The sequence below is a fragment of the Coffea arabica genome, chromosome 10e (assembly GCF_036785885.1).
Source record: "Coffea arabica cultivar ET-39 chromosome 10e, Coffea Arabica ET-39 HiFi, whole genome shotgun sequence".
NCBI classification, from domain to species: domain Eukaryota; kingdom Viridiplantae; phylum Streptophyta; class Magnoliopsida; order Gentianales; family Rubiaceae; genus Coffea; species Coffea arabica.
In genome coordinates this window covers 16223880-16236552 of record NC_092328.1, presented here as the reverse complement: position 1 = coordinate 16236552, position 12673 = coordinate 16223880, and positions in this window count along the sequence as shown.

The following is a 12673-nucleotide window of genomic DNA, read 5'->3' as shown; positions in this document are numbered from 1 at the left end:
TACATTTGAGGATTTCGCACAAGAGTCAAGTAATATACTTTCAAATCAATCATACTGCTCTTTCCATGAGTAGTAGTTGCAATATTTTAAAATAAAGTGCATGTTGTACTTTGGCAAACCCCCTGTGCAGGTATCCATGGCTGAAATCGATGAAGAAGCGTAAGTCAGAATCTTACGAATCAAGTCCTCAAGGGGGAGCAACCATGCGTAGTACAAATCAATTGATCGGTTGCACAATAATTGGTGGAAACTGAGGCAAATTATTTTTGAAAAGATTCTCAAAAAATCGAACTTGAATTTAATTTCTTGTTCCTTGACAAATTTCAATTTCTTATTGATGAAATCTCAGCTCCCGCCGCGCACTCTTCCATTCCCCATTCTTGACAACCACACTTAATTCACTGATTTCTCCACCGTTAGCATTGAGTTTATCTCACTAACGTGTGTGCTTTAATTCTCACACTGACCAGTCACTTCGACAGGACCGGGTTTTATCCCGCTGACCGCTAACATCACGTTGGGCCTGGATTTTGTGCCGCCAACATCACAAAGATTACGTTGGGCCTGTACTTGGTGCCGCCAACATCACGTTGGGCCTGGATTTTGTACCGCCAACTTCACAAACATACGCTTGGGTTTGGATTTTGTACCACCAACTAAGGCAGGCTCGGGTTTAATCCCAATTCATCACACTGGGGCAAATCTTTGGATAATTTTTCGAGCAAGTCTTATATAGTTTCTTCATACATACCAGCATTTCATTTCCATTGCCACTGAACATGGGTCAATCCCACCAGTGAGCATTTTCATTTTTTCATTGCCACTAAACATGGGTCAGTCCCACTAGTGTGCATTTCATGTTTGCATTGCCGCTAAACATGGGTCAGTCCCACTAGCGTGCATTTTACTGCCACTAGCCGTTGGGTCAGTCCCACTAGTGAGCCTTTCATTTCACTGCCACTAGCCGTTGGATCAATCCCACTAGTGAGCATTCTCATTTTCACTGCCACTAGCCGTTGGGTCAGTCCCACTAGTGAGCCTTTCATTTCACTGCCACTGAACATGGGTCAGTCCCACCAATGAGCATTTCATTTGCGTTGTCGCCAAACATGGGTCAGTCCCACTAGTGTGCATTTCATCTTTATTTGTCACTAAACATGGGTCAGTCCCACTAGTATGCATACAACGATTTAAATTTCATGTTGGGGTCAGTCCCGATTTAAATTTCTATTGGGGTCAGTCTCCTTTTAAATTTCTTGTTCGGGTCAGTCCCGTTTTAAATTCCTGTTGGGGTCAGTCCCCTTTTAAATTTCCTGTTGGGGTCAGTCCCGTTTTAAATTTCCTGTCTCGGGTCAGTCACGATTTCAAATTCCTGTCTCGGGTCAGTCCCGATTTCAAATTCCTGTCTCGGGTCAATCCCGATTTTAAATTTCTGCTCGGGTCAGTCCCGATTTTAAATTTCCTGTCTCGGGTCAGTCCTGATTTCAAATTCCTATCTCGGGTCAGTCCCGATTTCAAATTTCTTGTTCGGGTCAGTCCCGTTTAAATTGCCTGTCTCGGGTCAGTCCCGATTTCAAATCCCTGTCTCGGGTCAGCCCCGATTTTAAATTTCTGTTCGGGTCAGTCCCGTTTAAATTTCCTGTTCGGGCCAGTCCCGTTTAAATTTCCTGCTTGGGTCAGTCCGTTTTAAATTTCTCGTTCGAGTCAGTCTCATCAAAAGGGGTCGGTTCTCATTTCAAAAACGGCAGTCGTTCGACTAGTTTGCAAGTAAGTATTTGGTATCTATTTCTTTGTCTCAAATTTTTCCAAAACTCAGACAAATAGGGGCAAACTGTAGACACCAAATTTTTAAATAATTTTTATTTTTTGCATTCGTTTTTGCCCTTTTAGCTGTTTATTTTTATTGTAAGACTTTTAGCATACAAATTTGTCAAAAGAGAAAATTATTCATAAAAAATATGTTTTTTTACTGTTTATTAATTGGAAAAGAGAGGAAAAATCATTAACCAAACACAGGAAAAATCTGAGCCTTTTGTTTTATTTTTTATTCCTAGTTTTGTTCATCCGAGTTTATTTGAATTGTTGTTTTTCTTTACTTAATATTATTTTTCATTTTTGTATTACATTGGTATGTAAAAAAAAAAAAAGAAGCCGCACATAAAATGATATTATTTTCACGGGAGATTTTTCTAGTCTTTCTTGGCTCCCAATGGATCGGATGGCTGAGGTTTTTGGTAAAACCAACCCTTCATCCTCACCTTTAAGGTGAGGGTTTAGGGGTTATGGTTTCATATAAAAGGGAAGAGAGAGCAGGAAAGAAAGGGGGGGCTGAGGAAAGGAAGTTGAGTGACGGCTGAAAAAGGATTTGGCGGCTGAAAATCTGGAGAGAAAAGGGAAGCTAGTGGACGGCTGAGGAAAAAAAGAGACGAGAAAAGATAGAAAGGAAAGAGGGTGAGGGACTGGAAAAGAAAGAGGGAAGAACTGAGGGTTTCAGAAACAGCGGAAGGAAGGAGAGGAAACCGAGCTTCGGGGAAGGCAAGGCTGAGGAATAGAGGGGCAAACGACCGCCACCACCGCACCACAATCCACCAGCATCGCCAATAACCGTCATCGGAAGAGCACGGTAACGCATCCTTACCCTTTTCTCCCCCTTAACCTTTGAAATGAGAATCGTGCAACCTGTCTGTGTCTCTCCCTTGTCGGTAGTAAAAAAAAGTTTTTATCTTTCTTGAAGTTTATGCATGATTTCTGGTTTAGGTAAGAAAGTTTGTTGGGCCGATGAAAGTCTTAGGTTTGTTATTGAAATCAGTTTGTGGTATGATGTTTACGTGGGTTTCGTGGTACGATGTTTATCTGGATTGCATGGGTTTCATGTAAAGAGGGAACCAGGGTCTGATGTTTGCACGAGATAGGGAAGGAAATTAGATTCCGATGTTTATCGTTTTGTGTCAAACAATGTTTGTTTCCTCGCTGTTTTCAGGGTAGGATAACGATAACATGTGGAAATCTTGTCCAGATAATCTGATATGTTAAGGGAAAAACTAAAGTAGCTGCATCGATTCCTTACGTTGTTATGCTCTTATGTGAAATTTTTATGTCTAGAAGCCAGAACTTTATCTAGGTAAGAAGAAAGAAAGCTCCGCAATCTGTGAACTAATATTGATAAATTGGATTTGCTGGGTAACTAAAGTCTTATCTTGCTGGAAAGGTTGAATTTTGTCGCAATGCGCGTGATTAGGAACTTAGAAACGAAAGCCATCAGTTGCTTTTATCTTGTTTGGTTTTGCTTGTCTTAGAAATCTGGCTTGGTGTTCTCAGCAAATGGTTATGGGCCATTAAAACGTTTGATGATCCTCTTGTTTGGTTTTTAGATTGCATGTGGCTGAACTGTGGGCATAAAAATCTGCTGCAATAGGCCTGAAGTTCTTAGCTCGTTGCAGCAGATGAACAAATAACCTTCTTTTTTTTTTTTTTTTGGTTTGCTGAAATTCATGGATTGGCTTGAATTTTCTTTTGGTTTGCTAGTTGTTTGGTGGTAATTCCATACATTTGTTGGCGGTAATTTGAAGCAATATGGTGCGGCATAGCAGCAGACCACAACATGTCATTTGCTTCATGCCTGTCGTTGCATTTTGACACCTTAGCTGAAGTTTTTGTGTTCTTAGACAGTGGCCTAGGTGTAGTTTCATTCTGAATGCAGACAGCCTTTCCTTCCTTTTTGGTTGCCGGTGTTTTGTCTGTTTGGAGTGTTTGATCTGCTTGCCCTTTGAATGGGATGCCGTGTGCGTGTTTGGGAACATAGGAGCAAAGGCCAATCAGTTTTCTTTGTCTTCCTTTCTTGGAAAGTTTGAATAGTCGAAGTTTAGCAAGTATTCAGACCATTTGATTGCATTTTGTGTTCAAAGGTTCATTAGATCTTTCCTCTCCCCTTTGTTATAAGTCCTCGCATTCAATGCTTGAGTGAGTTGGGATTTTGTCTCGGCTAAATGAAGATAAGTTGCAGAAACATAAGATTCTTCGTAACTTTGCATAAACTCTAGCTGAAAGTTTTTCGAGATTTGCGTCATTTCTGTCTCAGTTTTTACTTGTTGGGAGGTCTAAGCTTTGGAGATTTGGTTGAAAAGATCTTGATCAAACTTTGGTGTTTGGATCTGGTGTATCCGTTGGAAACAAAATTGCAGCAGCAAACCTTGACTTGAATATAATTTGGAATGAACCTGAAACCTCAATTTTTTTTCCTTGTTTTGTCTTTCTCTCACATAGTATCTTGGCAATGAATTCTTAAGGTCTAGTATGAACTTGGAAGTTGAATCTTGCTCCTTGTTAAAATTTTTGTTTGCCACACAAGGTTGCTGAAATTCCTAAAGTTTTAGCTGGCTGTCGAAAGTCTCTTCTTGTTGTAGAAACGTTTCGTAAACTTTGCATGAAGTTGCTGGAATTGTTCAGATTTTGCATGGCTGTTGTCCGACTTTTTTGTGTTTAAATCTACAAGTTTCATGATGCAAAGTGGGAAGATTGTGTGATAGTTGTGTTTGGATTTGATTATGTTTGAAAGCTGGTTTTGTGAAGTGCCGAATTGCAGGAAGCTTTCATCAGATTTTTTTTTTTTTTTTGTGCAGGCAATGTTTCGTAGTTTCACATGCATTTGCATGCAAAAATTGCTTTCAAAAGTTGCACTTTACTCCCCTTAGCTTCCGCCTATGCTACAAAGGCCCAATCATGTTCTAATTTCTTGCAATTGGGTCCTAAAGTAATTGCATTTTCAACCATTACTTGACCTTTTCTTTGCTCTTAGACCCTTGAAGTCCCAAAAATGTTTTATTTGGGTTTGAGTGATTGGTTAATATTTGCAATTGGGTCCTTAGTAGTTTTTCTATTTTTGAAATTTGATCAATAATTTACTTTCTTTGAAATTATGCACTATTTGATTTCATTTAAGTTGCAATTGGGAGGGATTTGATGATTTTGTTTTTACTTTACTATTTAATTGATGCCTTGACTCTTTTATTGTTTTGAAGCTAATATTTCCTTCATCTCATTACCATTGCAAGGGAGGTAACTTCTATCTCCTTGATTTTATTTCTCCTACGTGCTCCTATTTGTTTTGTGTGAATATGCATGCTTTAATTCGTTTTTCATTTTATTAATGTTTAATTGCCTGTTTCACTTTCTTTTTATTTCTCCTTCTTTAATTGGCAAGTCATTTGAGGGCATTTGAACCCCAATTTGTAATAGTTAGGTTTTGGCGCCTCTCTTGAAGACATGTCTTAGCTAGCCAATGTAATAGTTAGAATTTACTTTTCTAAGTCTTCCCCCTTTAGATTGTAGTAGGCATCCCCTTTTGTAATAGATAGGGCTTGTGTGCTATGTGTTTGTGTGTGTGCCTATATGCCTATGTGTTTAATCGCTTTCCCTAGGATTCTGCATCTAGACAAGCATGCTTATGTGTTACATGCTATGTGAAACTATGTGCTTTGCATGCCTATTTGCTTTTAGTATTATATATGATTCTGTGGATGGAATGTACGTTACCGTGGCTAGTCCAATGCTAGTCATGGTCTTCCCTTCGAGCTCTTACAAGTCCAATGCTTGTGAGAGAACGTGACTTAAGGGCCAGTCCAACGCTAGACCCTTAGAAACCATTCTACGCGCTAGATCATGATTGTGTGATAAAATTTCTTCATCTCATGCATATTTTTACTTTCTAGGGTCTTTTATCATGTACCCCTTATACAAATAGCCCTTATCCCTAATTTCCCTATATATATATCCCCCCTATGTATGATACATAACATTAGAATTGCATTTCATTCTAGAAATAGGATTAGGGTAGTGCATTTGCTTGATTAGATTAGGGAAAGCCCTTGGATATGGGATACTGACGAGTTTGGCTTCTAACCTTAGCACGCTCGTATTCCCTCTATTAAAGGAAAAATTGAGTCACGAACATTAGTCCCCCGTACCCGACATGATGCACTCCTTTAAGACATGTATATTTCTATAATTATTTTATCCCTTTTCTTTTCTTGGAATCTCATATTTTTGCATTATTCGTGACCTCTCCAAAGAGTCATTATTGGGCATCACAATTAATGTGATTGGCACCATTCAAGCTTTGAAGAGAAATTTTGCTCCCCGATACCCCCTAGGTCTAGGGTTTGCATTCATATAATACATCCAAATGTGATAAATCTTTAGGTTAAAATAAGAAAATCTTTGATTAAATCACGCAACTAGCCTTGGCTAGGTCGAAGGGGTGCCTTGGATTTTATCCTTGCCTTCCCCTTTGTCAAATGTAACTCACGAACTTTTTTCGTTGGTTTACGTAGACTAGGAGTCGTTTAAAAGGGGTTTCTTTCTACCTTTTCCTTTAAAAAAATTCATTTTAGGTGACTTGGTACACCTTAACTCTATACCAAGTGGCGACTCCGATTTTTATTTCAAGAACCCTTTTTAAACTATATTTTGGGTCAAATCGTCGCATTTTCGAGTCCCATTTAGACCCATATTTTTCTTCATTTTCTTTGTAAATCAAAATTCATTTTTAAATAAAAATTCACTTTTTTAAACCATTTGTTTATTTTATAAAAAATCGGGCGCGACACCCTTGTTGCGCATTATTCCCTCGTTGCTGCTTTTTCGGGTAGTTGCTAATTTGATAGTCGGGACTCCCACAAATTAAGTACTTTCGCCCCTTCCTCCAACAATCATCCTCTGTGTGATTAGTTTTTCCGTAGTATCTGCAAGCCAAGCGAGAAGCCACCTTTTGGCTTTCTCAAGGAATTTTCCCTTGCTGCCCTTTTCCCACTTGACTTACTCTTGTAGAACTTTCTTCTAGTGTTCATAGTCTCCATGGTGAGTAAGGTGAATGGTTCACTTTTTGCAATTTGGGAAGCATTACCTTTTCTCTAGATTCCTTATGTGTACTACCAAATGCACTTCTATTGCGTGAGTGGAAAGCTTTTACCTGTGCCTTTGCATTCTCAATCCTTTGAGCTTTCTCAAGAGTTTCTGTAAAAGTATTAACTTGAACTGCCGCTAATGCTTCTTGGATCTCTTGATTCAATCCTTGTATGAACCGTTTCACTCTTCTTCGCTCCGTAATCACCAATTCAGGAGTAAATTTAGACAGTTTAGTGAATTGTGTTTTATACTCGGCCATACTCATGGTTCCTGGACGTAACCTAATAAAATCGTCATCTCTCTTCTCTTGGACCAAAGGTGGGAGGTATTTCTCATTAAATTCCCTTATAAAGTTTACTCAAGTCCATGCTATCTGTTCTCTCTCCTACTTTGCCCTAATAACATTCCATCATGCCCGAGCCAGTCTTTCAAGTTGAAATATAGTAAAGTTCACCTATCTTTTCTCCGTGTAGTTCAAAGCCGCAAAGATATTAATCATCGCCTCCAACCAATGCTCAGTTGTTTTCGGATCAGGCCCTCCAAGGAACTTCGGTGAAGAAAACTATTGAAAACGTTCTAGGACCTTATTCTCTCCTATCTTAGGGTTACTAGGTTGATTCACTGGAACTTGGCCTTGTTGCTCTACCAATCACACTAAAATATTGGTAATTTGTTGTATCGCCGTCGCCACTTGGTCTCCTATTTCGACACTCGATCCATGATCTTGTTCAGCCGCTGCTTCTCTTTCATGCCTCGGTTCCTGCGATTGCCTCGTCCCACGGCTATGACTAGCCCTACATCTACGACTGTGTCTTCCCTCCATACCCTTCTCTCTCTCTCTTCTTTTTTTTTTTTTGTCAAAATAGGCTATATAGTATATAAACAAAATAAATTGGCTAAAGCGACAAAATAAAGACATTTTCAAGTCACAAAACCAAAGATAAGAAAACAAGCTTAACATATTTATAACACACTAAATTCATACATCAAGTGTCAAAGATACTGCACATATCAAGCTGATCAAAACCAAATGCATAAGACAAAAGAAAGAACTATACATATTAGCATTATCATATCACAAGCAAAATACATTCAGTGGCAATACAGTGGTAAGATAAGAAAAATGACATGTCGTATTCGAAATTCTAATCTATGTTCGCAAAAACTCAAGTCTGCAACCTCTAATTTACTCATGGTCATTGTCAAAGTCATACCCAAAAGATACTACGGTTATTTACCCCCATAGTATCCTTTCCATTCTCAATCAGAACGATCATCCTACGTTCGCCAAAAGAATATATACAAGATTAGAATCCAAATCCTTTTGTCCAAAACTTTCATACCTAATCTAAATTTCTCAATCTGGGCAAGATAGGAATCAAAGCCAAATCCCTACTTTTACATCGAGTGATAGGTATCAAGGAAATATAGGCAAAGATAGTCAATCAAGAACCAAACTAAAAGGAGATAGGTCTGCAGTACTAGCTTCTCCAACATGCAGGACAATCCAACCACTACCCATAGAAATCCTAACCAACCAGTTACTGGATTAGTCCATTATAGCACTCATCGATCCATTCTCCTCGATCAATTTAATTCCTAGGTCACATATTAAAAATCTTCCATACATTGACCTTTTCCATTTACGTCTACCTCAAAGGCAGTCGTGATGTTGACTCTCATCTAAATGCTCTCAACTCTTGAGTACTCGAGTATAAGAATCAGAAATAAGATGATTCACAACTCGAGCCGGCTGGTCCCAAGAGTAAATCACCTATATTAGAGATTTCTACCTGACGTACATATCTATTTTCTCCAAGTGTCATGATAAAAGTTTTACGCCTATAACATTCACGATTCGCAACTTATGCTCAAGAAGAGTACTTAGTCCTTTACTCATTCACATAATAGGGACCATAACACCACTTGGTCCAAACTCACCCCGCGCAGATACCATGCGAAGCGCCTTTGATACCACCTGTGACGACCCCACCATCCCCTAGAGCGTATCCAAGAATTTGGAGGACCGCCTACCCAACTCTCACCAGGACTCACTCATTCGCTTCAATCAACTCTCAAGATTAACCGTAGAATCCTCCAAAATTAACAATTAAGTTCTACAATTCAATCAAGATTCAAACTTATTTACAATCGAAAACCCCAATGTATAATACAACACCAAATATCGAAATACATTCTATCTATCAAAAGTATAAGTATAAGAGGGTTATACACTCTAGTTCACACTTAATTGCTCCAGCCTTCACTTCTGTAAGGAAAACAAAAACTAAAGGAATGAGATAAAAGCCCAATGAGATTCCTAAATCAATAATTAGGTAGATAAAACATGGAAGTATTATATTTAATAGTTTGAACACTTTGCACAGTAATAAACAGTCATTCAAGAAATAAACATTCAATCATTGGAAGAATACGTGCTCACTTGGAGCCATTCAGTCATTCAGTCGCTGACTATTTCCCTTATTCCTCCGACATTTGAAAACATTTAACAGTGAAAACTCCTTTAGTATTCATTTCATTCAGTCAGTCATTTCATTCATTGTATTTCATTCACTGGCCAGTTCTCCACCAGATTTCGTGGTAATATTCGAGTATACCAAAACACTGTCCCAGGGTCACCAGCCACGCGACAGAGTCTGCTTTTGGCTCGAGTCGACTGGCAACGAAGAGCAAGGGTCCAGTTCAGCCAAAGGCTTACATTCATGCACAAATAACGTTCAATTATTTGATCATTGAAAATTCGTATTCACTTAGGTCGAATGCGATAAAGTTCACATTCGCCCATGAAAAATCTGTTTAACAATCATTGAAAAACATTTAACATTCAAGCAAATATTCACAACATTCCACATAGTCATTGGGAGCACAACATGCAAAGAACACACACCGATATCAGTAGAGTAAATGTCAAAAGTTTGTCCCCGGGTTATGCTCGTACTCACCAACAAATCTCAAGAACAACCAAGATAAAGATATTATGGTCCAACCATCCAAAACTCAAGTGAACAAAGTTCGCATATTAGGCTCAACTATGAGCCACAAGCCTATACAAGATGGCTTCTCAAACACACACAGGGTTCAAGGACAAATTTGAAAGTGCAAATCAAGGAAAAATCTAAATGTATTTTAAAAGTGAGGAGAGCAATTTAAGCATCCAAAAATCCCACCAAAATAAAGTTTAAAACCCAGAAAATGTTTTCCAAAGTTTTTCAAGTCCCACTTAATCCATTTGATATAATTTTCAACTTTGGTAACATTTTTTGAAAAGGTATAACTTGAGTTCTATAGGTCAAAAAATCACTAAACTTACACCATTAGAAAATAGACTCGAAGTTCTAATAAACTTTAGAAGACATCTTCATGAAATTCAACTCATAGGTTAGTCAAATTTTAGTTCAAACTCACTGTGGCTCATGTACAAAAATAGGACAGTCATGGTTTTCAAGAAACTTTTCAGATTCACTAGTGTTTATAGGAGTTGAACCAAATCCTGAATTTTATACTGTTGAAAGCCCTATGAGTCTAGTTTCAAACAAACAAATAGAACTCAATTCCGACTTTCCTATACGAAGTTATAGTCAATTTTCCAAAATTGCGCAGGGCTTCCTGCGAAAATTTTCCAGCAAACTATTAGTTTGAAAAACTAGGTTGTTCTTTTCTTAAACTTCTTTGTTTTGACTCAAAACTAACACACATGCAAAGAAATAGCTCGTAACAAGTGTTTTGAGTAAAATCATATACAAGAGGAAGACAAAAATGCCCTAAGTTCACACCTCAATATCACTTCCACTCATATGAACTACAAAAAAAAAAAAAAAAATGGCCAGCATCTCCCCTGTTTTTTTCGCAATTTTTCCCTTTAATTCCAAAGCTGAAGTTTCACCGCAAGATAGCTCCAAACAACTCCACAAAATATAGACTACAAAGGGGTCCTTATTTCACCCACAAAACTAACTAATTTAAGCATTTCCCTAGCACATATACACCACATATCAAAACTGGAAAATTCCCTCCCAAGGCTGGAAATTTGGAACTAAAGCTGAAATTTCTTATTTGGTACCTAAAAAGTCATATTAAAGTTAGAAATTTTCATACAAGTCCATAACAAGACTAAATACTATCATACCATAGCTGAAAAATAGAAACCAAGGCCGGAAAATTAAACCCTAGGCTGGAAATTCCACTAATATTCACAAATCCATGGTATCTTCCATAAAACTTCCATATTCAAGTCATCTATCCAATAAAATGCAACATAAGAAAGGGAAAGGAGAGTTTCTTAGCTTAATACCTTCAAATCTCAAGGAAAAATACAAAACCAAGGCTGCCTATACAAAATAACTCCACGTCAAGCTTCCTTGTCACCTTGTTGCACCTTTGTTAGGATTAGATTTGTGGTTCTTGTTGATTTCTTACTAAATCAAGGCAAGATCAAGATGATTTGTGAAGCTTTCTCCTCTCTTTTTTCTCTCTAAGGGTCAGCCAAAATGGTAGGAAATGAAGGGAATTTTTAGTGAAAAGAAAGATAAGAATGGAAGAAAGGTTTGGTCAAAGTCGGCCTTGATTGCCAACACTTGGCATTCAATCATTTTTCCTCTTTTTTTTTTCTTTTCCTCTCTTTTTTGGTCAAGAATTTCGGCCAACCCTAGGGAAAAATTAGGGAAGGGAAAATAAAAGAAAAATAAGAAGATTAGGGAAAGAATGTGAGGATCTGAAAATTTTCTTATTTTCGTCATATATTACTGGTTTATTTAAATAGTTATTCACTTATTTTCTCCGAATTATTTAATTCGACTACTTAAAATCCATTTATATGGAAAAACACCTCTCTTATATTTTTAAAGCGTTTTGTTAGAAAATTTACTTTTCGAAAACTCGTTTAGTTCGGAACAACGAGTACACGTTTTTTCGAGACTATATTTGAATCGAGAGTATATTAATTTCGGAGAAGTAAGAATGATCAATAGTAGATTAAGAAAAGTAAATTTGACATTTTAGGAGTTAATACTCGACTCATGTGAGGACTCGCAAAATTTATTATTTTAAATTCCATTTCGAGCTTATTTAAATATTTAATTACCCATTTACTCCGAATATTATTTTATAGTTTATTTAGACCTAATTACATGAGTCTATAGCTTAATTATATTTTTAAAGTGACTTGTTTCAAAATTTAATTTTTGAAAGGTCGTAAAGTGAGAATAGTGAATACGCGATTGGAGTAAATAATTGAATTGAGGATACAAAAAGCTTGGAAAATTGGAGACTTGTACATTAGTCTCAAAATAGGTATTTTATGCTTAAGTGCTCAATTATTAGTTAGTAATACTATCGTTATAAGAATTTCTTAGAGATTTCGCTCTATCGCGTATAAATTGGAAGTACGCGTTTTTATGCACGCGATTAATTGAAGGACCTTAGATTTTTATTTTGGGACTACTAAGAGTGAATAATGATGATATGAATGTAAGTGCATTAGAGGTTTAGTGCGCTAGTGCAACAAACTTAAGAGGAATCGAGCACAAAATGCGCGCGTACGCGCACTATTCCTAGTTAACTTTTGAAACAACTTTTGGCCAAATTCTTAAGCCTCTCACGTAAGCCTCATTATCAGCCAACAACATTCTTCTTTCTCCTCAAAGCTGCCGTCCAGCACCAAGAGAAAAGAATCAAAGTTTCTTCTTCAATTCACCTTCATTTCTCACCCAAATCACTCCAAAATTCACCCATACTTAGCTAAACACTTGGT